We start from the raw sequence: 21,648 nt of genomic DNA, 5'->3' as shown, positions 1-21,648 counted from the left end.
GATGAAAAAGTGGTCAATCAGATGGGAAAGGGGTTTGAGTCAAGGAAGTCTTAAGTTCCTCAGAAGTTGGACCTCTAAGGTGGGTCTTGAAAGATAAATAGTAGTTCTCCATGCAGACCAAGGAGGTAAAAGCCGAGGAAATGGCATGTGCAAAGGCACAGAAACACAAAACAGCATGACAGATTTAAAAACTTAAGATAATTCAGATTTACTAGAACTTACTGTGCAAGGCAATAGGTGGGAGGACCTGGAGTGAAAATAAGAGCCCTCAGAAAAAGGTAAGAAGACTTGTTGGTGAAAGTGATTTTGGTTTAACAAATTAAACTATTTGGAAATCCAAACAGATGCATTCATATAGTTGATTTGTCTTACAAAATCATTCTTGATTTAGGAAATATTTATTGATTTATCTTCAACATATCAGGTAGTATGCTGGGCACTGGACACTCAAAAGTACTGGACACTCAAAAATTAGTAAGATCAACAAACTCCAAGCATAAAAAACACAAAGGAAACTACACCAAGGCATGTGATAATCAAATTGCTTAAAACCGGTGATACAGAAAAGCTTAAAAGCAGCCAGAGAAAAAAGACATATTATATACTGAGGATAGGAGATTTCTCATCAAAAAAAATGCAAGCCAGAAGACAGTGGAACAACATCTTCAAGGTGGTGCAAGAAAAAAAAAGTCAACCTAGATTTCTTTCCTCAGTAAATACATCTTTCAAAGCAAAAACAAATAAAGATTTTTTCAGATATTATAAAAGCTGAAAGAACTCATCACCAGAAGACCTGAACTCCAAGAAATGTTAAAGGAAGTCCTTCAGTCCTGATAGAGGGTGAAAATCTGGATCTACACAAAGGCTGCAGCGCCCCAGAAATAGTAAATATATAGGTACATATAAAGACTTCTTATTCGAGTCTCTTTAGAGATATTCAACTGCCTAAAGCAAAAATTATCAACATTTTGTGGGTTTATAACATATGTAAAAGTAAAATGTATGACAAAAATAGCACAGATGATGGAGGGAAGAAATGGAAGCATAATATCGCAAGGTACTATATGTGAGTGTTATACAGTATATCACTTGAAGGTAGACTCTAATAAGTAAAGTGTGTATACAGATAGTTCTCATTTTGCTTGGTTTCAATATGCACAAATTTCAGTTCATTAAATAACACCAGTCTCCCAACAACATGGTTCAAATTTTAATTACCACAGTATATTAACTGTAATTGCATAAAGTTACAGACTTTGCTGCTAGCTCTTCAATCCATACACAACTATGTAAAAAACAGATGTGCATCATGATCAGTAATCAATCACATCACTTTGTTCAAAGTTTGCTGGTAATTGGTCGCTTCACAGCTGTATTCATTTCATGCACAGACAGCAAAGTGTGTAGTTGCGTTGATTCCATGAATCCCAGTGATAAATCCAAGTGACATTTTACTAAAATGGATAACAAAAAGAGAGAATTGGCCAACAATTCATTTACATGTGAACATCCAATTTTTCTGACAACATTTGTTAAAGAGATTATTCTTTTCCTGCTGAATGTCTTGGCACCGTTGTCAAAAATCAGTTGACTGTTGGCAGGGGAGGGATAATTTAGGATTATGGGATTAACAGATACACACCACTATATAAAAAATAGATAAACAACAAAGGATTTACTGTATAGCACAGGGAACTATATTCAATATCTTGTAATAATGTATAATGGAAAAGAATCTGAAAAAAATATATACATATATATAAACTGAATCACTTTGCTATACACCTGAAACTAACACAATATTGTAAACCAACTATACTTCAATTAAAAAATAAATTTAAAAAATCAGTTGACTATAAATTTGAGGGTTTATTTCTGCACTCTCCATTCTATCCCATTGATCTATATGTCTACCTTTGTACCAGTACCACACTGTCTTGATTACTGCAGTGCTGCAGTAAGTTTTGAAATTGGGATACATGAGTCCTTCAACTTTGCTCTTCTATTTCAAGGTTGTTCTGGCTGTTTTGATCTCCTTGAATTTCCATATGAATTTTAGGGTCAACTTGTCAATTTCTGTAAAGAAGCCAGCTGAGATTTTCATAGGAATTGCCTTGAATCTGGAGACTGAGTTGGGTTGCGTACTATTTTATGATATATACGTTTCCCATTCATTTCCTTTCAACTTTTCTGCTTTGTTATGTTTTTTGATATGTCTCAGTAAATAACTTAACTGGTTGTATGTTTCTTAAGACCAGTCTGACAATCTTTGTCCAGTTTAGCTACTTGAATATTTGGGTTAACTCAATAGCCTTATTTTTGTTCTGTAAGTTCCTCTTTTCCACATTTCTTTCCCTTCTTTCTCACCTTCTTTTATTCCACAGTTTCATTATCTTTCAATTTCAAGATTATGCCCTCTGATTTTATTTTTAAATGGTTATCCATTCCTGAGACTGCAATATGAAAACTTACAAAAATTTGGAACTAATTAATACTCTTCTGACAACAAAAGAAACTTTAAATACTAGGTTCATTTACTGCTCCTCTCAGTTTGTGATGGTATTATATTTTAATTCTATATATTTATATACTTTAACCCTCTAAGACTTACTTTTTAAAGTAACTAAGTTACTATTTATTTAATATTAAGTAGTATTAATATTAAATATTTATTTAGATTTATTCATATATTTTCACTTGCTTTGCTCTGTTCTCCTTTCTAAGTCTCTGGCATCTGCAACAAATTTTATTCTACCTTTGGAATTTCCTTTAATGGGGTTCTACTGGTGGCAGTTCCTCTCATTATATTTCACTCTCTTGCTTGAAAGATACTTTTGCAAGGCATACACTTGTAGATTGATAGTTCTTTTCCATTGGCACATTAAAGCTATAATTTGATAGTCAATTGACTGCACTGTTGCTGTTGGGAATCAGCTGTCAGTTAGCCGTCTAGTGTCTCTCCTTTCTTTGAAAGTAATCTGTGTCTTCTCTGGCTGCTCTACTCTGGTGTCTCTGCTCAGTTCTGAAACCTCTCAGCTATTGCCTCTCTCGACTCTCCTTCTAGAACTCTGATTAAGTGTATACTTCAGACCTGAGTCTATCATTCTAAATTCCAAGTTTCTTTCTTGTTTGCTTTCTTTTAACTTTTTTTTTTGTCAGAAAAAAAGCTTTATTATACATCTTGGTTTGAAACTTATCAAACAATAGCAAAGCCTGCCTATAAGATCATTTTGTAGCCTCTTTCATATATTCTACCTCTTTGCCTCTCTGTTCTGATTTCTGTATAGTTTCTTTTCTTAAAAAATTTGAGATATTATTGACATATGACATTATATTAGTTTCAGGTGTACATCAAAGTGATTTGATACTTGTATATATTGTGAAATGATCAGCACGATAATTCTAGTTAACATCTTTCATCACCACACAGTTACAATTTTTTTTCTTGTGAGAACTTTTAAGATTTATTGTCTTATAAATAATTTCTTCTGAAATGTCTTTCAATCCACTAATTCTCTAATTAATTGTGTCTAAATTGCTGTTAATCTCTTCAATTTATTGAGTTCCTAATTTCAATCATGATTTTCTTTTTCTTTCTGAAGTTCAATGAAATCGTTGTTCAAATATGGTCATTCTTTAGAATTTCTTGTTTCCCACACACATGTTTACTTCTTTAAACATAGTAAGTATAGCTCTTCATATTCTGTGTTTAATAATTCCCAAATCTAAATTATTTCCACATATGGCTCTGCTGTCTGTTAATTTTTGCTAATTCTCACTTATGGTAATTCAATTCCTTGTTTGATTATTAACTTTTTTTGTGAGCTGCTCACTTTCCTTACAAAATAATTTGAACAAATTCTTTGAGACCTAGGACAAAGGTGAATTTCTTCACAAAGGATCTATGTTTGCTTTTGCTAAGTGTCTGGGAACATTAACAGGCCAGAATCACTTTAAATTTATGACTAGAGATGTCTTGAGTCACCCCAGCAGTGTGATTTGGGGCTGCATGATGACAGCTTCTCAGCCAATTTTTTCCTCCTTGTCCTGCTTGGCACCACCAAGAAAATATTCTTTTGTAGTCCCTGGGGGAGTGGGTAGGAAAGCAAGTTAAGTTCTCCTTTACTGAGGATTTATTCTTTGGGGAAATAAATCCAGTTTAATAGGAAAAGGACTTCTATTAGACTGTTCACCTTTAATTGGTCTCTGGGCTTGTGTCTTTTACCCCTATGTTTTGAATGGCTTTTGCGAAGTTGAAATCCTCAAACACCCAAATTCCTCAATTGTTTTCAGGACAAAACTGATTTCATTACTTCACTTCTCTATGTTCTCACATTCTTGGAGGTTTTATCCTGATAATTCCTTACCTTACAGACCTTCAAGGCTTTTCAGTAGATGTTTTCTCATCTATGAACCGTACTTTTTGTTGTTCTCAGCAGTGATGACATGCCAGAAACAGAAAGCCTATACTCCCTCTTTGGCCCACTTCAGCATAGCTTCTGGATTCACTAAAACTTCTTTTACAGAGGTCAGAAAAGATCACTAAGCTGCCATATCGATTTGACATATTTTCATTCCTATTGAATTCAACCTCTCCACAGTTTCTGACACACCTGATTATATTCCTTCCCGCTTGGAACCAGTTTCTGCTTCCACAACACCTCTCTTTCCTATACAGCTCCTCAGTGACCACTCCTCAGGGCTCACATCTGGCTCTTCTCATTTCTGCATTTCCTCTGCCACCATTCTGCCTTCACCTACTAACATCTATCTCTTATATTACTTCAGTAGCCTCCTCATGATGTCCTCTGCCCGCTCTTCAACCAATTCATTCTCAGCAACCAGAGTGATCTTTTAAAAAGGAAAATTATTGGGAGCTTGGGATTAACATACACATACTACTATATATAAAATAAATAACCAACAAGGACCTACTGTATAGCACAAGGAACTCTACTCAATTTTCGGTAATAACCTGTACGGGAAAAGAACCTGAAAAAGAATGAATATATGTATATTATGAATGTATGTATAACTGAATCACTATGCTGTACACCTGAAACTAACATAACATTGTAAATCAACTATACTCCAATAAAATTTTTAAAAAATAAAGTTCTTTTTTTTTTAATTTTTTTAAAATTTATTTATGGCTGTGTTGGGTCTTCGTTTCTGTGCGAGGGCTTTCTCTAGTTGCGGAGAGCGGGCACCACTCTTCATCGCGGTGCGCGGGCCTCTCACTATCGCGGCCTCTCTTGTTGCGGAGCACAGGCTCCACACGCGCAGGCTCAGTAATTGTGGCTCACGGGCCTAGTCGCTCTGCGGCATGTGGGATCTTCCCAGACCAGGGCTCGAACCCGTGTCCCCTGCATTGGCAGGCAGATTCTCAACCACTGCGCCACCAGGGAAGCCCAAAAATAAAGTTCTTTGAGGGGGACTTCCCTGGTGGTCCATTGGTTAGGACTCCGTGCTTCCACTGCAGAGGTCGTGGGTTCGATCCCTGGTCGGGGAACTAAGATCCCACATGCTGCACGGCATGGCCAAAAAAAGAAAAAGAAAAAAAAAGTAGAGACTAGAAAAAATAAAGTTCTTTGAGAACAAAATAAAAAAATAAAAATAAAAATGAAAATTAGATCATTTTACCTGGGTCAAACCATTCAAAGTACTGCATTTGAACTTTAGATAAATTCCAAACTATTTACCATTACCCACAACCACATACTCTGTATGATCTAACTTCTGCCTGTATATCCCTAATGTCCCCTCATATAATGTCATAGACAAAAGGATGTTTTTGTCAGCTCCTCAAACATGTCAAACTCTCTCTCACCTCCGGTTCTTGAAAATTTCTGTTCCCTCTTCCTGGAATATTGTTCCCATGCTTTTGACATGACTAACTCCTATTCATACATCATTATCTCACCTTAACTGTTACTTTCTCAGAGACTTTTCCTGACCACCTGATCCAATGGCATCCTGTCCTTTTCCCTTAGAAAATTTATCCTAATTTGTAATTAAATATTTATTGCAGGTTTATTTATTTAAGGTCTGTTCCCCCAATTATCTTTAAATGTCAAGAAGGTGGAGGCCTTACTTGCTATCTTCCCACTCTATGCCCAGGACTTAGCACAGTGTTTAGCACAAGAAGCATATGTTAAATGATTGATTTATTTCCCCTTAAGCAGACCTACATGAATAGTATAATTATAATTAAAAATTACATGTTGGGACTTCCCTGGTGGTGCAGTGGTTGAGAATCTGCCTGCCAATGCAGGGGACACGGGTTCAAGCCCTGGTCTGGGAGGGTCCCACATGCCGCCGAGCAATTAGGCCCGTGAGCCACAACTACTGAGCCTGCACGTCTGGAGCCTGTGCTCCGCAACAAGAGAGGCCGCGACAGTGAGAGGCCCGCGCACCGCGATGAAGAGTGGCCCCCGCTTGCTGCAACTGGAGAAAGCCCTTGCACAGAAACGAAGACCCAACACAGCCAAAAATAAAATTAATTAATTAATTAATTAATTTTTAAAAAATTACATGTTGAACACAGAATTAGAACCAAGGGGTATGAGTTAGATGAGCAGTCCCCAATCTTTTTGGCACCAGGGACAGGTTTTGTGGAAGACAATTTTTCCACGGATGGTGGGGGGGATGGTTCAAGCGGTAATGCGAGTGATGGTCTAGGCGGTAATGTGAGAGATGGGGAGCAATGGGGAGCGGCAGATGAAGCTATGTTTGCCCTCCCCCCACTCACCTCCTGCTACGTGGCCTGGTTCCTAACAGGCCGCAGACGGTAGGGTTGGGGAACCCTGAGTTAGATGACAATAATACTCCTAGAAATCAGGCTAAAATAAGATATATCTGTGACTAGACCCAAAATGCTTAAAGCCAGGGGCTTCCCTGGTGGCGCAGTGGTTGGGAGTCTGCCTGCCGGTGCGGGGGACACGGGTTCGAGCCCTGGTCTGGGAGGATCCCACATGCCGCGGAGCAGCTGGGCCCGTGAGCCACAACTACTGCACCTGTGCGTCTGGAGCCTGTGCTCCACAACGGGAGAGGCCACGACAGTGAGAGGCCCGCGCACCGCGATGAGGAGTGGCCCCCGCTCTCTGCAACTGGAGAAAGCCCTCGCACAGAAGCGAAGACCCAACACAGCCAAAAATAAATATAAAATAAATAAATAAATTAAAGAAACGTTAAAAAAAAATGCTTAAAGCCATGTAGCCTAGATTACTTTCCCCTGCTTAATATTTAATGGATAAGACCAGCACCTTCCTCAATAACTTAATACATGGCCTTTTATTATTGTTATCTACACTTTAGTTAAAGCAAATGAATAATCATCTACAAATAGCATATATTTTTCATGTTGGCTTGGAATTTTGTTATTTGGAATCCCTCCAAATTTCACCCCCCAAAAAGCAAGGGTTTTTAGTCAATGAGTGCTAATAATTTTTTGGTAATTGAAGTATTCACTATGCGGTCATTTTTTTTTTTTCACACACACACACTGTATTTTATTTTTACAAGAGATAAATAGACTGACACCAAGCATTGTAAATGGATGACCACAACAAAAGCAACAATGATTGCAATTACCAAACATGAAACACACTCATACTATGTCATAATATTGACATTCAGTCCAGTAATCCTCCACTGTAACAGCTCCTTTACTATGCGGTCATTTAGATAAAATTAAGTTACTTTTCAAGCTCAGGCTATGACCATCAGAGGGAATATTTGAGGGAATTGTTCAAATTTAACATAATTTACTTATATGCAAAATTTCATAGAATAAAGCTTCAAGTTTAGAGACTACTGCCATCTTAACAATATTAAGTCTTCCAATTCATGAACATGGAGTTCTTTTCATTTATTTGGGTCTTTCATTTCTTTCAATAATATTTTCTAGTTTCCAGTCTTGCACTTCTTTCATGTTAAATTTATTCATAAGTGTTTTATTCTTTTTAGTGCTATTGTAAATAGGATTATTTTCTTAATATCATTTCTGGAGTGTTCTTCACTAGTGTATAGAAATACAAGTGATTTTTGTATATTGATATTGTATCCTGCTACCTTGCTATACTGGTTTATAAGCTCTAAGAGGTTTTGTGTGTGTGTGTGTATGAATTCTTCAGGATTTTCTATATAAAAAATAAATTTATAATTTAAAAATTCCCCCCAAAGAAATCTTCAGACCCAGATAGTTTTACTGGAGAATTCTACCAAATGTTTAAAGATTTAACTCCAGTTTTGCACAATCCCATCCAGAAAATAGAAGGGGAGGGAACACTTCCCAATTCATTTTATGAAACTAGTATTACCTCTGCTACCGCTCCAGTGGGGAGGGGAAGGAGCCAGGAATGGCAAGTCCAAGCTGTCCATGTGGTCTCCACTGATACTTTACTGGGGGGAGGAAGGAAGAAGGGACGCTTATTATGGGTCAGCAGAGTGGAAGTCCTGGCTCCTGATTCGGCTTTCTCTGACACCACCCTGGTGGGAGTGTTGCAGCACTTTGTTGCCGCCTGCTTAGTGTGGAATTCTAAGCCAGCAACTGAGCATTTGCTGCTGGAGCTGGGGGTGGGATCACAGATTTTTCTGTGGTGTTTGGCTGGATTAGAGCAGTTCCTGAAAAATGTTTTCTTTCTTGCTAGGCTGCCCCTTTCCTGGCCTTTTGGCTAAAGAGTGCAGGTTTTTACTGGGACTTTTTTGGGTCTGTTCCTCTTGGCATTTCTGGGTTGCCAACTTCTTCATCTCCATGTCTGGGAAAAATGAGGCAAAAAAGAAAACCCGGGGAACTCAACACCATGTTATTCCTTGGGGCCCAAGGTCCCTAGCCAGTATGGTTTGTCTGTTTCAGTCCAACTTTCAGAGTCTTCTTCTGTTGTACTTGGAGGGAGGAATAGGAAAAAGTATGTCTATACCATATTCCTGGAAGAGGAAGTCTTCTTGATAAGTTTTTTTTTTAACAAAGAAACAAAACACTTTAATTCTCAATGTTTTTAGTATTTTAAATTACAGTGTACTAGATACATATTCACTTTACTACATTTTCTTTTCTCTATACATTTATAAACAACAGTAAAAGAGTTTTAATATTTTGATAAAAATGTTCAAGCTCACAGAACTATTGTTACTTTCTCGTTATTAAGATCTCTTTGTATAGCTCAGCTTGTGTGGTCATTTTTATAGTCCAGCAGTACCATGCAAAGAGACGACTTCCTGTATTATAAGCCCAAGAAAGCAACCGTTAAAATACAACTACAAAGAGTTATAACTAATGTCAACAAAGGAGATAAGAAGTAATAATTAAAAATACTCAATCCAAAGGAAGGCAGAAAAAGGAACAAAAAAGAAATGGGACAAATAGAAGATAAATAGTACAAAGGTAGACTTAAACCCAAACATATCAATAATCACATTAAATATAAATGGTTGATACACCTCAAGATTGTCATATTGAATAACAAAGTTTCAAAATATGTCACTTTCAAGAAACTTTAAATACAAAGACACATAGGATAAAACCAAATGGATGGATAAAGATACTGTGCTAACACTAATCAAAAGAAAGCTGAAGTGGTTATATTAATATCAGACAAAGTAGATTCTCAGAGTAAAAACTATTACCAGGGGTAAAGAATATCACTGCATAATGATAAAACAGTTGATTCTTCTGGATAAGATAAGAAGCCTAAATATTTTTGTGCCTCATATCAGAGCTTCAAATTACATGAAGCATAAACTTATAGAATTGCAAAAAGAAACAGACAAATCCACAATTATAGTTGGAGACTTCAACACCCCTCTCTCAATAATTGATAGGACAAGTAGACAGAAAGTCATTAAGAATATAGAAGGGGCTTCCCTGGTGGCGCAGTGGTTGAGAATCTGCCTGCCAATGCAGGGTACACGGGTTCAAGCCCTGGTCTGGGAAGATCCCACATGCTGCGGAGCAACTAAGCCCGTGAGCCACAGCTACTGAGCCTGCGCGTCTGGAGCCCGTGCTCTGCAACAAGAGAGGCCGCGATAGTGAGAGGCCTGCGCACCGCGATGAAGAGTGGCCCCCGCTTGCCGCAACTAGAGAAAGCCCTCGCACAGAAACGAAGACCCAACACAGCCAAAAATAAATAAATTAATTAATTTAAAAAAAAAAAGAATATAGAAGAACTGAACAACATTATCGGCTAGTTTGACCTAATTAATATTTACACAACATTCTACCACTAACAGCAGAATACATATTGTTTTTAATTACGCAGATTGTCCAAGATAAAACATTTTCTGGGCCATAAGATGTCTCAATGAATTTTTAAAAATTCAAATAAAACATGTTCTCTGATCACAATAGAATTAAATTAGAAATCAATAACAGGGCTTCCCTGGTGGTGCAGTGGTTGAGAATCTGCCTGCCAATGCAGGGGACATGGGTTCGAGCCCTGATCTGGGAAGATCCCACATGCCGCAGAGCAACTAAGCCCGTGAGCCACAACTACTGAGCCTGCGCGTCTGGAGCTTGTGCCCCGCAAAAAGAGAGGCCGTGACAGTGAAAGGCCCGCACACCGTGATGAAGAGTGGACCCCACTTGCCGCAACTAGAAAACGCCCTAGCACAGAAACGAAGACCCAACACAGCCAAAAATAAATAAATAAATAAATAAATAAATTTATTTAAAAAAAAATAACAGAAGGACATCTGGGAAATCTTCAAATATTTGGAAACTAACACACTTCTAAATGACATATGGGTCAAAGTAGAGCTCAAAAGAATTTTAGAAGTATTTTGAACTGAATGAAAATGAAAACACAACACATAAAATTTTATTATAGGTAGCTAAAGCAGTGCTCAGAGAAAAACTTAAAGCACTCACAAGAGGGAAGAGATATGGGGATATATGTATATGTATAACTGATTCACTTTGTTATAAAGCAGAAACTAACACACCATTGTAAAGCAATTATACTCCAATAAAAAAAAAGTATGTGGTAGGGACTTCCCTGGTGGCACAGTGGTTAAGAATCCGCCTGCCAATGCAGGGGACACGGGTTCAAGCCCTGGTCCAGGAAGATCCCACAGGCTGCAGAGCAACGAAGCCCATGTGCCACAACTACTGAACCTGTGCTCTAGAGCCTGCGAGCCACAACTACTGAGCCTGCGTACCAAAACTACTGAGCCCGCGTGCCACAACTACTGAAGCCTGTGCGCCTAGAGCCTGTGCTCCTCAACAAGAGAAGCCACCACAATGAGAAGCCCACGCACCGCAAATGAAGAGTAGCCCCCGCTCGCTGCAACTAGAGAAAGCCTGCATGCAGCACCAAAGACCCAACGTAGCCAAAAATAAATTAATTAATTAATTTAAATAAATAACTAAATACCTATGTTATAAAAGAAGCCAGTTCTAAGTTCTCAAATCAATGACTTCAAATTCTGCTGTAAAAATCTAGAAAAAGAACAAATGAAACTCAAAGTAAGCTAAAGAAAGGAAATAAAGATCAAAGTAAAAATAAGTAAAATTTAAAAATATAAAAACAACAGAGAAAATCAATGAAATTGATTCTTCTTTCTGAGAAGACTAATAATACCTATAAGCCTCTAGCCAGATTGATCAGAAAAAGAGAGAGAAGACACAAATTACTAATATGGAATGAGGCAGATGACATCACTATAAAGTCTACAGATATTAAAAAGACAGAAATGGAATGTTATGAACAACTTTACATCTATAAATTCAATGACTAGATGAAACGGAGAAAGTCTTTGAAAGAAACTACCTACTAAAACTCAAGAAGAAATACATAACTTGAGTAACTATCTATAAAGAAATTGAACTTATTGAAAAGCTTTCCACAAAGAAAACTCCAATCCCAGATAACATTATTCATGAAGTCTACCCAGCATCTAGGAAAGAAATATTAATTCTACACAAACTCTTTTAGAAATTGAAGTTGGGATACCTCCCAATTCATTCTATGAAGACAGTGTTAATCTGAAACCAAAACTATACAAAGGAATCACAAGAAATAAAAGCTACAGACCACAATCCCTTATGAGCATAGATACAAAATTTCTTAATAAAATATTAACAAATCAAATAAACTATACAAAGGATAATTCACCAAGTGGGGTTTTTCCTGGGAATGAAAGGTTGGGCTAACATTTATAAATCAATCAATGTAATTCAGGATATTAAACTAAAAAGGAAAAAAATATGAGCATCACAAGAGACATAGAAAAAGTATTTGAAAAAAACCAACGTTCATCTCTGATAAAAATTCTCACTAAACCAGGAATAGAACGAAACTTCCTCCACCTGATAAAGGGCATCTACTAAAACCTACAGCTGATATCATACTCAGTGGTGAAAAGTTGAATGCTTTTGCACTAAGATTGGGAGCAAGGTAAGGATGTCTGTCCTCCCCATTTATATTCAATATATCACTAGAGTTTCTAACCAGTGAAACTAGGCAAGAGAAAGAAATAACATCTTTCCAGATTGAGGAGAAGTAAAACCAGTTTTATTCTTTGAGACATGATCTTCTGTGTACAAAATCCTATGGAAGCTACAAAAAAATTATTACAACTAATAAGTAAGTTTAGCAAGGTTGTAAGATACAAGATCAATGTCAAAAAAATCAATTGTATTTCTATATACTAGCAACAAAGGGAAATTGAAATAAATAATATCTTTTATAATAGGATAAATCTGGCAAAAGATGTGAAAGACCTGTACAATGGAAAATATAAAAATTGTTGACAGAAATCAAATAAGACCTAAGTAGATGGAGAGATACACTGTGCTCATGGATTCAAAGATTTAACACTTTAGATATCAATTCTCCCCCAAATTGATCCATAGTTTCATCACAATCCCAATCCAAATCCCAGATTTTTTTGGTAAAAATCAATAAGCTGATTATAAAATCCATATGGGATGTATGAATATATATGCACAACTGATTTTTGACAAAGTGCAAATGCAACTCAGTGAAGAAAGGATTGTATTTTCAACAAATGGTACTGGAATATTTTAATATCCATATGCAAAAAAATAATTTTTATCCATATCGCGCATCAAATACATTCACTCTAAATGTGTCACAGACCTAGTCTAAACTATAGTCTTAAAACTATATAACTTATAAAAGAAAATCTTGGAGAAAATCTATTTTGACCTTAGATGAGGCAAACATTTCTTGGATATAACACCAAAAGCACATCCATGAAAGAATATATTTATAAATTTGACTTCATCAAAATCTAAAACTTCTGCTCTTCATGGGACTCAGTTTAAGAAATGTAAAAGTAAGGCAATGACTGGAAGAAAATAATCGCAAATCTTGTATCTGATAAAAGACTTGTATACAGAATGTATAGAACTCTTACAGCTCAATAATAAAAAGACAAGTAACCCAATTAAGAAAAAAAAAAAAGCAGAAGATTTGAATCGACACTTTACCAAAGAAGATATACGGATGGCAAATAAGCACATGGAAAAGATGCTCAACGTCATTAGTCATTAAAGAAATGCAGATTAAAACCACAATGAGATATCACTTCACACCTATTAGAATGACTAAAATTAAAAAGACTGATTGTGGGACTTCCCTGGTGGCGCAGTGGGTAAGACTCTGCGCTCCCAATTCAGGGGGCCTAGGTTCAATCCCTGGTCAGGGAACTAGATCCCGCATGCATGCCGCAACTGAGTTCACATGTCACAACTAAGGAGCCCACCTGCCGCAACTAAGACCCGGCCCAACCAAATAAATAAATAAATACATAAATTTAAAAAAAAAAAAAAGACTGATTGTACCAAATGTTGGTGAGGATGTGGAAGAACTGGAACTCCTGTACACTGCTGGTGGGGATGTAAAATGACACAAGCACTTTGGAAAGCAATCCGGTAATTTCTTTTTATTATTATTATTATTATTATTATTATTATTATTATTATTATTGAGGTAAAATTGACAAACCACATTATATAAGTTTCAGGAGTACAACATAATGATTAAATATTTGTATATGTTGCAAAATGATCACCACAATTAGTCTAGTTAACATCTGTCATCTTACATAGTTACAGAATTTTTTTTCTTGTGATGAGAAATTTTGGCAATTTCTTAAAAAGCTTAATATACATCTACTATATGATCCAACCATTCTACTCCTAGGTATTTATCCAAGAGATATGAAACCATATGTCCATTTCAAAGACTTGTACGTTGGTATTTATAGCCACTTTATTTATAATAGCCCAAAACTGAAAGCAACTCAAATGTCCTTTCACAGCTGAGTGGATAAACAAATTCTGGAATACTCACACAATGTAACACTATTCAGCCATAAAAAAGAATGAACTTTTGTTACATATAACAACATGGATAGTCTCAAAATAATTATCCTGAATGAAGCCAGGCAAAATGACTACATAATAAATGATTCCATTTACATAAAAATTCTGGAAAATGCAGACTCGTCTATAGTGACATAAAGCAGGTCAGAGGTTTTCAAGGGACAGGGTGGAGGGAGGAGGGACTACAAAGGGGCACCAGAAACTTTAGGGGGTGATGGATATGTTCATTATCTTGATTGTGGTGATGATTCCATGGGTATATACGGATGGCAATAATGATCAAATGATGTACTTGTAACAGGTACAGCTTGTTTTGTGTCAGTTATACCTCAATAAAGCTGTTTAACAAGTATTTTTAAAAGTTGCAACTAGATGAATAAGTTCAGGAGATCTAATGCACTGCATAGTGATAATAGTCAACAACACTGTATTATATATATATTTCAAAGTTGCTAAGAGACTAGATCTTTTTTTTCTTTAATTTTTTTATTCAGCAGGTTCTTATTAGTTATCCATTTTATACATATCAGTGTATATATGTCAATCTCAATCTCCCAATTCATCCCACCACCACCACCACCACACACACACCCACCCCCCACCCCCACCCCCCGCCGCTGCTTTCCCCCTTTGGTGTCCATACGTTTGTTCTCTACATCTGTGTCTCAATTCCTGCCCTGCAAACCGGTTCATCTGTACCATTTTTCTAGGTTCCACATATATGCGTTAATATATGATATTTGTTTTTCTCTTTCTGACTTACTTCACTCTGTATGACAGTCTCTAGATTCATCCACCTCTCTACAAATGACCCAATTTCGTTCCTTTTTATGGCTGAGTAATATTCCATTGTATATATGTACCACATCTTCTTTATCCATTCGTCTGTCGATGGGCATTTAGGTTGCTTCCATGACCTGGCTATTGTAAATACTGCTGCAATGAACATTGGGGTGCATGTGTCTTTTTGAATTATGGTTTCCTCTGGGTATATGCCCAGTAGTGGGATTGCTGGGTCATATGGTAATTCTATTTTTAGTGTTTTAAGGAACCTCCATACTGTTCTCCATAGTGGCTGTATCAATTTACATTCCCACCAACAGTGCAAGAGGGTTCCCTTTTCTCCACACCTTCTCCAGCATTTGTTGTTTTTAGATTTTCTGATGATGCGCATTCTAACTGGTGTGAGGTGATACCTCATTGTAGTTTTGATTTGCATTTCTCTAATAATTAGTGATGTTGAGCAGCTTTTCATGTGCTTCTTGGCCATCTGTATGTCTTCTTTGGAGAAATGTCTATTTAGGTCTTCTGCCCATTTTCGGATTGGGTTGTTTGTTTCTTTAATATTGAGCTGCATGAGCTGTTTATATATTTTGGAGATTAATCCTTTGTCTGTTGATTCATTTGCAAATATTTTCCCCCATTCTGAGGGTTGTCTTTTCGTCTTGTTTGTGGTTTCCTTTGCTTTGCAAAAGCTTTTAAGTTTCATTAGGTCCCATTTGTTTATTTTTCTTTTTATTTTCATTATTCTAGGAGGTGGAACAAAAAAGATCTTGCTGTGATTTATGTCAAAGAGTATTCTTCCTATGTTTTCCTCTAAGAGTTTTATAGCGTCCGGTCTTACATTTAGGTCTCTAATCCATTTTGAGTTTATTTTTGTGTATGGTGTTAGGGAGTGGTCTAATTTCATTCTTTTACATGTAGCTGTCCAGTTTTCCCAGCACCACTTATTGAAGAGACTGTCTTTTCTCCATTGAATATCGTTGCCTCCTTTGTCATAGATTAGTTGACCATAGGTGTGTGGGTTTATCTCTGAGCTTTCTATCCTGTTCCATTGATCTATGTTTCTGTTTTTGTGCCAGTACCATACTGTCTTGATTACTGTAGCTTTGTAGTATAGTCTGAAGTCAGGGAGTCTGATTCCCCCGGCTCCATTTTTTTCCCTCAAGACTGCTTTGGCTACTCGAGGTCTTTTGTGTCTCCATACAAATTTTAAGATTTTTTTTTCTAGTTCTGCAAATAATGCCATTGGTAATTTGATAGGAATTGCATTGAATCTGTAGACTGCTTTGGGTACTATAGTCATTTTCACAATATTGGTTCTTCCAATCCAAGAACATGGTATGTATCTCCATCTGTTTGTATCATTTTTAATTTCTTTCATCATTGTCTTATACTTTTCTGCATACAGGTCCTTTGTCTCCCTAGGTAGGTTTATTCCTAGGTATTTTATTCTTTTTGTTGCAATGGTAAATGGGAGTGTTTCCTTAATTTCTCTTTCAGATTCTTCATCATTACTGTATAGGAATGCAAGAGATTTCTGTGCATTAATTTTGTATCCTGCAACTTTACCAAATTCATTGATTAGCTCTAGTAGTTTTCTGGTGGCATCTTTAGGATTCTCTATGTATAGTATCATGTCATCTGCAAACAGTGACAGTTTTACTTCTTCTTTTCCAATTTGTATTCCTTTTTATTTCTTTTTCTTCTCTGATTGCCGTGGCTAGGACTTCCAAAACTATGTTGAATAGTGGTGAGAGTGGACATCCTTGTCTTGTTCTTGATCTTAGATGAAATGCTTTCAGTTTTTCACCATTGAGAATGATGTGTGCTGTGGGTTTGTCGTATATGGCCTTTATTATGTTGAGGTAGGTTCCCTCTATGCCCACTTTCTGGAGAGTTTTTTATCATAAATGGGTGTTGAATTTTGTCAAAAGCTTTTTCTGCATCTATTGAGATGATCAGATGGTTTTTCTGCTTCAATTTGTTAATATGGTGTATCACATTGATTGATTTGCGTATACTGAAGAATCCTTTCATCCCTGGGATAAATCCCACTTGATCATGGTGTATGATCCTTTTAATGTGTTGTTGGATTCTGTTTGGTAGTATTTTGTTGAGGATTTTTGCATCTATATTCATCAGTGATATTGGTCTGTAATTTTCTTTTTTCGTAGTATCTTTGTCTGGTTTTGGTATCAGGGTGATGGTGGCCTCATAGAATGAGTTTGGGAGTGCTCCTTCCTCTGCAATTTTTTGGAAGAGTTTGAGAAAGATGGGGGTTAGCTCTTCTCTAAATGTTTGATAGAATTCACCTGTGAAGCCATCTGGTCCTGGACTTTTGTTTGTTGGAAGATTTTTAATCACAGTTTCAATTTCATTACTTGTGATTGGTCTGTTCATATTTTCTATTTCTTCCTGGTTCAGTCTTGGCAGGTTATACCTTTCTAAGAATTTGTCCATTTCTTCCAGGTTGTCCATTTTATTGTCATAGAGTTGCTTGTAGTAGTCTCTTAGGATGCTTTGTATTTCTGCGGTGTCTGTTGTAACTTCTTCTTTTTCATTTCTAATTTTATTGATTTGAGTCCTCTCCCTCTTTTTCTTGATGAGTCTGGCTAATGGTTTATCAATTTTGTTTATCTTCTCAAAGAACCAGCTTTTAGTTTTATTGATCTTTGCTATTGTTTTCTTTGTTTCTATTTCATTTACTTCTGCTCTGATATTTATGATTTCTTTCCTTCTGCTAACTTTGGGTTTTGTTTGTTCTTCTTTCTCTAGTTCCTTTAGGTGTAAGGGTAGATTGTTGATTTCAGATGTTTCTTGTTTCTTGAGGTAGGATTGTATTGCTATAAACTTCCCTCTTAGAACTGCTTTTGCTGCATCCCATAGGTTTTGGATTGTCGTGTTTTCGTTGTCATTTGTCCCTGGGTATTTTTGGATTTCCTGTTTGATTTCTTCAGTGATCTCTTGGTTATTTAGTAATGTATTGTTTAGCCTCCATGTGTTTGTGTTTTTTACGTTTTTTTCCCTGTAATTGATTTCTAATTTCATAGCGTTGTGGTCAGAAGAGATGCTTGGTATGATTTCAATTTTCTTAAATTTACTGAGGCTTGATTTGTGACCCAAGATGTGATCTATCCTGGAGAATGTTCTGTGTGCACTTGAGAAGAAAGTGTAATCTGCTGTTTTTGGATGGAATGTCCTATAAATATCAATTAAATCTATCTGGTCTATTGTGTCATTTAAAGCTTGTGTTTCCTTATTTATTTTCTGTCTGGATGATCTGTCCATTGGTGTAAGTGAGGTGTTAAAGTCCCCCACTATGATTGTGTTACTGTCGATTTCCTGTTTTATAGCTGTTAGCAGTTGCCTTATGTATTGAGGTGCTCCTATGTTGGGTGCATATATATTTATAATTGTTATATCTTCTTCTTGGATTGATCCCTGGATCATTATGTAGTGTCCTTCCTTGTCTCTTACAACATTCTTTATTTTAAAGTCTATTTTATCTGATATGAGTATAGCTACTCCAGCTTTCTTTTAATTTCCATTTGCATGGAATATCTTTTTCCATCCCCTCACTTTCAGTCTGTATGTGTCCCTAGGTCTGAAGTGGGTCTCTTGTAGACAGCATATAGATGGGCCTTGTTTTTGTATCCATTCAGCGAGCCTGTGTCTTTTGGTTGGAGCATTTAATCCATTCATGTTTAAGGTAATTATTGATATGTATGTTCCTATTACCATTTTCTTAATTGTTATGGGTTTGTTTTTGTCGGTCCTTTTCTTCTCTTGTGTTTCCCACTTAGAGAAGTTCCTTTAGCATTTGCTGTAGTGCTGGTTTGGTGGTGCTGAATTCTCTTAGCTTTTGCTTGTCTGTAAAGCTTTTGATTTCTCCATCGAATCTGAAAGAGATCCTTGCCAGGTAGCGTAATCTTGGTTGTAGGTTCTTCCCTTTCATCACTTTAAATATGTCATGCCACTCCCTTCTGGCTTGTAGAGTTTCTGCTGAGAAATCAGCTCTTAACCTTATGGGAGTTCCCTTGTATGTTATTTGTCATTTTTCCCTTGTTGCTTTCAATAATTTTTCTTTGTCTTTAATTTTTGTCAATTTGATTACTATGTGTCTCGGCGTGTTTCTCCTTGGGTTTATCCTGCCTGGGACTCTCTGCACTTCCTGGACTTGGGTGGCTATTTCCTTTCCCATGTTAGGGAAGTTTTTGACTATAATCTCTTCAAGTATTTTCTCAGGTCCTTTCTCTCTCTCTTCTCCTTCTGGGACCCCTATAATGCGAATGTTGTTGTGTTTAATGTTGTCCCAGTGGTCTCTTAGGCTGTCTTCATTTCTGTTCATTCTTTTTTCTTTAGTCTGTTCCGCAGCAGTGAATTCCACCATTCTGTCTTCCAGGTCACTTATCCGTTCTTCCGTCTCAGTTATTCTGCTGTTGATTCCTTCTAGTGTATTTTTCATTTCAGTTATTGTATTGTTCATCTCTGTTTGTTTGTTCTTTAATTCTTCTAGGTCTTTATTAAACATTTCTTGCATCTTCTTGATCTTTGCCTCCATTCTTTTTCCGAGGTCCTGGGTCATCTTCCCTATAATTATTCTGAATTCTTTTTCTGGAAGGTTGCCTATCTCCACTTCATTTAGTTGTTTTTCTGGGGTTTTATCTTGTTCCTTCATCTGGTACATAGCCCTCTGCCTTTTCATCTTGTCTGTCTTTCTGTGAATGTGGTTTTTTTCACAGGCTGCAGGATTGTAGTTCTTCTTGCTTCTGCTGTCTGCCCTCTGGTCTATATGTTCTCCCAGGTTGCGAAGAAAATTTCCTGAAGTTTAGCCATTAAAGATTACCGTACTCCTGAAAATCCTTGACTTATGTCTTGAAACATGGGGCCATTTTAATTATCTTTAATTCTATGTCCAGAGAAACTGTCCTTCAAAAATACAGGAGAAATAAAGAGTTTCTCACACAAATACCTTGAGGGGATACAGCACCAACAGACTTGCCCTGCTAGTGTTGGAGGGTCTCCTGCAGAGGCGGGGTGGGTGTGGCTGTGGCTCACCGTGTGGACAAGGACACTGGCAGCAGAAGTTCTGGGAAGCACTCCTTCGAGACTAGATCTTAAGTGTTCTCACCGCAGAAAGAAATGGCAATTATGGTGGTAATCACATTGTAATATATAAGTGAATCAAATCAACATGTTGCACACCTTAAACTTATGCAATGTTACATGTCAATTACATCTCAATAAAAAATAAAATAAACAAAAGAAGAGGAATAAGGACATTGAGCATTCTGGAGAGAATTAAGGGAGATTGTAGGATAAGACAGTGTTAGAATCCATAGGCAGGGGCATGTGTGAGTTTTGAAAACAAGACATTTTGTTGCATTGCCATGATTTGTTTGCAGTTACTATGTCCAATTTATTTTTAAATTTCAAATAGCACTAAAGGAGGACATGACATTTTTAAATGTACCAAAAGAGAGGCATAGGGTTTGTTTTCGTTTTTTTTTTTTTTTGGCCACGCCACGCAGCTTGCGGGATCTTAGTTCCCTGACCAGGGATCGAACCCACGCCCCCTGCAGTGGAAGCATGGAGTCCTAACCACTGGACCGCCAGGGAATTCCCTATAGGTTTTGAAAAGTTTCAGCATCTCTTTTTCTATTGTTTTAGATACATATGAATTTTTTAAAAGTCAAACAATAGAGTAAGGCTAGAAATGAAAAGAAAAGTCTTCCTTTGTCCTTGTCCCACCATAATCTTGCCTCCCGGGCATTACCATCAGTAATGGCTTCTTTCGAATTCATCCCCAAATTTTCTACAACATACAAGCAGAGAAAGAAAGATTTTTTTTGGTTTATTTTTGTTTTGTTTGGATGCCAATAGGATCACACTAAACATAGGGTCCAATACGAATAGATCTCTCTTATTATTTTTCTTTTTTTAAATTTATTTATTTTCTATGGCTGTGTTGGGTCTTCGTTTATGTGTGAGGGCTTTCTCTAGTTGTGGCAAGCGGGGGCCACTCTTCATCGCGGTGCGCGGGGCTCTCACTATCGCGGCCTCTCTTGTTGTGAAGCACAGGCTCCAGACGCGCAGGCTCAGCGGTTGTGGCTCACGGGCCCAGTTGCTCCACGGCATGTGGGATCTTCCCAGACCAGGGCTCAAACCCGTGTCCCCTGCATTGGCAGGCAGACTCTCAACCACTGCGCCACCAGGGAAGCCCCCTCTCTTATTATTTTTAACAGCTGCATGTTATTCTATTGCCTGCTGGACCTTAATTTATTTAACTAGTCACTCATTCATGGGTATTTAAGCTCTTTCTAGCTGTTTTCTATTTCAATATTGTAATGAACATTCTTAGACAATGTTTGCTGTACTGGTGTGCATATATTTGTAGGAGAAAAATCACAAAACTTGCACAGCAGGGTGGTATAGAGTGATTAAGTGCATGGACGTTGGCCCCAAAGAGGTTGCCAAGATTTGTATTCTCACTATTATTGTTTGGAGAGTGCCTA

General features: G+C 37.1%; 1 long non-coding RNA gene across 1 annotated transcript in view; it reads right to left on the bottom strand.

Moving 5' to 3' along the window:
- Positions 1-1,188: 1,188 nt before the first annotated feature.
- The window catches only part of LOC130706515 (uncharacterized), a 33,759-nt gene continuing 13,299 nt past the window's right edge, over positions 1,189-21,648 (bottom strand). Inside the window, exons 2-4 of the long non-coding RNA XR_009006744.1 lie at positions 8,322-8,403; positions 4,936-4,992; positions 1,189-1,454 (exon numbers count right to left, since the gene is read on the bottom strand). This is a non-coding gene — a long non-coding RNA (uncharacterized LOC130706515). The remainder of the gene's footprint in view (positions 1,455-4,935; positions 4,993-8,321; positions 8,404-21,648) is intronic.

Source organism: Balaenoptera acutorostrata, chromosome X, assembly GCF_949987535.1.
Source record: "Balaenoptera acutorostrata chromosome X, mBalAcu1.1, whole genome shotgun sequence".
In the NCBI taxonomy this organism is placed as follows: domain Eukaryota; kingdom Metazoa; phylum Chordata; class Mammalia; order Artiodactyla; family Balaenopteridae; genus Balaenoptera; species Balaenoptera acutorostrata.
This window is presented reverse-complemented; position numbering and strand designations above follow the sequence as displayed.